Source organism: Phaenicophaeus curvirostris, chromosome 1, assembly GCF_032191515.1.
Source record: "Phaenicophaeus curvirostris isolate KB17595 chromosome 1, BPBGC_Pcur_1.0, whole genome shotgun sequence".
NCBI lineage: Eukaryota > Metazoa > Chordata > Aves > Cuculiformes > Cuculidae > Phaenicophaeus > Phaenicophaeus curvirostris.
The window spans coordinates 54,285,923-54,291,230 of NC_091392.1; the positions used below are offsets into that span (position 1 = coordinate 54,285,923).

General features: G+C 39.1%; 1 pseudogene; it reads left to right on the forward strand.

Annotated features, from left to right (window-relative positions):
- Nucleotides 1–562: 562 nt before the first annotated feature.
- Nucleotides 563–1,660, forward strand: LOC138731923 (centrosomal protein of 85 kDa-like pseudogene; annotated as a pseudogene).
- Nucleotides 1,661–5,308: the final 3,648 nt, after the last annotated feature.

Below are 5,308 nucleotides of genomic sequence, written 5' to 3' on the forward strand. Positions count from 1 at the left end.
GTTAGGGCAATCTAATGATTTGGCTCTCCTAGCAGCTGCCCTTTGAGCTTGATTTCTAGTAGAGGACTGATGCAGTTAAGCCTCCTGCCACTTAGAGTCCTCCGAAAACCTAGGTGGCTTCTGCTGCGAGAAGAAATGCCTTTCCACCACTCAGCTGTCTTGCAGATCCCATCTGTGTCAAATGATTGCCCATAGGACCCACAGTCTAGACAAACAGGTGCTTCTGCCTAGCCCCTGTGCATCCTGAGCTGGTGTACTTAAGCCCCTTTCAAAAGCCCTTCTCAGCAGAAATGCCAAAGATGCTCTCGGTACTTCTCCCTTCTCTTCTATCCCTCACCTCTGACATTTTATGCATGTTTTCAAAGAGGGAGCTTTTTGTGTGGCAATGGTTAAGAAGAAGCCAGTGCGAGTGCTCACGTATCTCTTTTAAATTACACAGAAGGATTATGTGTCCTCTGACGATGGGCTGGAAAATGACATGATTCCACCAGCAGACAGAGACGGAGCATGTTTGTGATCTATTTTGGAGTGGCATGGTAATGGTAAAAAAAAAAGCAAACCTATGGCAGCCAGCTGTGAAGCTTTTGGACAGAGATATGCAACTCTAGAACAGTTTGCAGCAGCTGAAAATAAGGAATTACAACTCAATGAACTTATAAAACAGTTTTCAAATGAATCTAGTGAAGAGAAAAAGAAGATGGAGGAAAAACTTAAAACTAGAGACCTATATATTAATAGCCTGAAAAAGAAATGCCTGAAGATGTCTGAGCAAAGCAAAGAAAAACAAAGACAAATTGAAACCTTATTGAAATATGACTGATCTGCGAACGCTGTATGATATACAAGGGCAGACTAAACAGCTACAAATTTTAGAAGAGAAGAACAAGCAACTTTAAGAAACTACGACTAAGTTAGAAACGAAGCTCCGAGAGGTCCGGTCACAGTGCAGAGAGAGAGAATTGCAACTTGTGTGTCAGAAGGAAAAAGAAAAAGAGCTGGTCACAATGGTACAGGGTTTACAACAGAGAGTAGAAAAATGCCTGGAAGATGGTATTCGCCTTCCCCTGTTGGACACAAAACAGCTTCAAAGTGAGAAAAAGAGAAGAATGAGAAAGCCAGTAAGGTCATAGACAATCAACAAAATCATGTAGCTGCACTGATTTTAGACATGCAGTCTATGCAAGAGAACCTTTTGCAAGAAAAGGAGATAGTTGAGCAGATGACAAATGAAGTTGAAGAAAAAGAAAGGAAAATAGAGCAGTTAAATGAAGCTTTCTCTGAAAACCAAAGACTGATGGAAGAGAATGCCACTCTGAAAGAGCAGATGCATCAGGTGGAAGATTCCAGGCAGCCAGTATCTGAGAAGATGCCTATAGCAGACCAGTTGTTCAAGGAATTGTCCCATTGCATATTTGACTTGAAAGCACCGTGCAGTATTCTGACTCGGAGAGCTCAGGGTGAGGAGCCAGATCTTTCCTTACTGCTGGGAATCCGATCACTGAGCTGTTCAGTTGAAGAGAATAAAAATTACCACAGCACAGAAAGCCTTTCAAAGAAGCTCTTGAATGTTTGTCAGTTACGAAAAGACATTGATCAATTAAGGACTATGATGTCAGACCGTTATGCTCAGGACATGGGGGACAATTGTACCGTTCAATAACAACATTTATTAAATGCTGCTGTGTCACAAGTCTCTGCGTTTTTGTTTAGGAGCCATATTGGACGACTGCAAATAGCACAACACATGCAAGTCCCTGCAGCTTGTGAAGATTTAATCTTGGGAATCTGGTGAGCAGGGGACAGTCATCATTTGAATGGAGTGGTACAAACTACAAGAAATCTTTTCTCCAAACTACTGAATGTAGGAACAAGCTGTGAAGAATGATTAGTTGGATGGTCTGTTTCCTTCATTAGGGCTCATTTTATTATTTTACCTAGTGTCTGGAATCAAAGCATCAAAACAGCCACGCTGCTACTACTCTCGGTCCTTTCCTTCATAAAGGGTTTGTATGGTATTACCTATGTTCTGAAATTAGAGCAGAGGGTTGAAGGACCTTTAGCTGCATGGAAGCTGGTGGCCCTACCCCTCTTTGGGACACCACAGTAAATTCCCCACCCCTGTAGGCAGCAGCCCTCAGTGCTGTTGTGGCTGTGCCTAGACTGGCAGCACTTCTCTGCCTGGCAGTGACGAGACTCAGTTCTTGGTTCTTCTCACCCTCCCCTCACAATCTCCCCCTCCCTACGCTTTCTACACCCCCATCCCCATTGCACCATGCAGCGCCTCACCAAGCACCTGAGGCGGGCATGGGAATGACTGTCATGCCGCAGCGCTTCTGCGGCTGGTGTTCATGAGGCTGATGAGCCAAATGAGCCCAACGAGCCTCAGGAGAAGGATCAGGATGGACTGCACAGCAGTTATTCCAGAACTGATTTTGTTGAGTGAGACCTGAACAGCACAACTGTAATCCAAATAAGGGAAGAAATAAAATTCTGTAGTGAAGAGGGAATTCTGCAAGCACTACTGAAATGGTAATTTCTTCATAAGGTATAATTACATTGTATACTCTTAAAAAATACAGGACTTTTTTTCAAACAAAATTAACTCTTAGGAAAATCTTTTATCTCAACCAGATGCAATAAAGAGGACCTTATCTTATTTCCAAGAATACATTTTGAATCTACTGAATTTAAACTTAGTTATGTCAAAATTGTTGAATTTATTTAAATTTGTGCAGAATTTTAAAAAAGGAAGTAAATATAAACCTCAATATTATTTACATCTTCGTTTTTAAGTGTTCTTTTCCCAGATTTCATTCTTTTTGAGGGGTATGAATACCAATAGATCTGAAGGGTACTTTTCTTCCTTTTTTCAGAAGTATTTTGTAGCTTTTCTTTCAAATCCACACACATTAACTCTACATTCCAAATCACAACACATAAAACCTAGCAATTTAAAGTATCCATATCAAAGGATTAAATTCTTCGTAGGAAATATAGTAACCATCTTTGCATTTCACATTTATCATGCATCAGCAAGAGACATGAGAAAATGTTCCACCTACTGCCTTAAAAGCAGTCTGCTTTCCCATGGTACGCTCCAGCAATGAGTTGAGGAAATATTATGTTGACAAAGCTTGAGGGAAGAAGAAAATGAGCACTGTTCTTCAACAGCTCTCAAATTCAGCTTTGGTAGCAGAGTAAGCAGCTGCAATCTAATGGCACGTTGTGTAAGTGACTTAACAAGATTTTGTATCTAAGGATCATCTTCCTGTTATAAAGTGCATATATCAAGTAAGAGTTTTAGGAAGAGTAATTGTGATTAGTTTTATGCATAGCTCTTATAGTTTCTCTGACAAAATAATTTTAATTAGTTTTAACTTTTCTTCTTTTGGAACCATATTCAAAGCTTATAGTTGTTGTAAGTGGATTTGTGAAAGGAATGGGATGGGAACACCTTCCCTTCCAAGTTCTAAAAGAATATCAACTTCCAAAACCTGTCAAATGGATGAATAACTTGTCAGTAACTTGTGGTTTTTTTCTGTCTTTAGGCAAACAATATTCACATAATTAGTGATTAAAATTATAAACCAGTTTGATAGTCGAAACTGCACTAGTTCCTAGTGGTAGAGCACAAAATAGTCCTTATCTGTGGGCCTCCCCTTTCTCAAGGCAATTTGGACAGAATGTGAAAGGAGTGTGGTTGTGCGTACTTAATATGAGTTATTGCTTTGTTAGTTTCTTAGTAGCAAAGTGGTGAAAATTAATTTCAAAGCTATTTTCAGTCATGAGATTTCTCATTTAGAATACTTTTAAAATATGGAAACTTTACTAGTAGCATTGATATATATATTTTCAGGATATGTCAGAGAGGTTGGTAACAGAGTAGTTCAAAGATCCATTTCTTTACCTTTTCTTTGTCTACAGCTGAGAATAGAAGTTACATTGATTAGCAAAAAAAAAAAAAAATCTGGGAGCTTTTGCCTTGTTTTTGTTGCTAAGGAAACCATTTCTTTGGCATCAATGCATCCAGCAGGTCTGTCTTACTTTCCTGTGAGTTCTGACAGAGGCAGCATTGAGGAATGGCATTGTGGAGCAAAAACATGCAGAGATAAACAAGGATGAAAAGATCAGCGAAAGTAGCTGAAAGTTAATATGTGGATGCTGCCTAGCTGAATTGAATTAAGTCGTGTTTCTGTATGAGTCAGCTAGGGAGCTCTGTGTATAGGTAAGGATTTAGGGTCCCAATAAGACTATAGCTAAAAGCGAAAGAGGAACAGAAGCCTCCATATCAGAAAGCCCCAGACAGAATTCCAACCCTCACCCAAATAATCCCCCAAAAAACAAAAGGAAGTGGGATAGGTGGAAGCACGTGGTCTAAAGACAAGGATATTTGGCTTCCACTCTTCTACCTATCTCAAAATGATAGCCTTCTTCCCTTATTTTCAATAGAGGCCTTTCTTCTACTGGTCCCATCATAAACATAATTTACCTAATGTAATGTCAGATGGGGTATTCCATGAGAATATAGTTATTACATGTTTTCAATGTTATAAACAGTGTTTTTATTGGCTTTTTTTGCAGCTGTAATTTAATTCTTACTTCACTTCTGCATTGTATAGCACAAAACCAAGTAAGGAGAATGAGTACAGATAACTGGCTCCACTAGCCACTCTTCCTGGCTGACTGTACAATACTGCAGCTGTTTCCTTTTCCAACACTATTCCTTCCAAATAACTTAAACTCCGATAAAAATGAAGTGAGTGACAGGCACGATACTCCAAACGCCACATTTGGCAGAAAGCTGGGTGATGCATGAAAACCTGTCAAATAAGTTATATTAGTGAAACCAAGGGAATGCCCAAGTGGCAAAATGGTTGGCTTGAGGACATAATAGTGGTATACAAGCTTTTTCTTTATTTTTTTTGAAAAAAAAGAAAAATCTGTAAGACAGTTGTATGAATCCAGCAAGAGAAATAGTAAAAGTGTCTCTATCACCTTACAAATTTACAACAGCCTATCACATCTGAAGGCCATTAATAGTCTCTTCATGTTAAAAAGTTGGGCACGGCACACTGCCATCACAGCTAGGAGTTTACATTCTTAAACTTAATACATTTCAAAATGTATTATTGGTATGAAAGTGTGATGGCACTGATGCTGGTGCCTTAAGTGCGTGAAGCAAAGACAGATGTTCCTAATTCACTTAATCAGTGTTTTCCCTATTTCTGCACATAAAATAAGTACATTTTTCTGTATATATCAAGGTTATTTTTGTGATTATGAACATGTACTGATACAGATATCATCA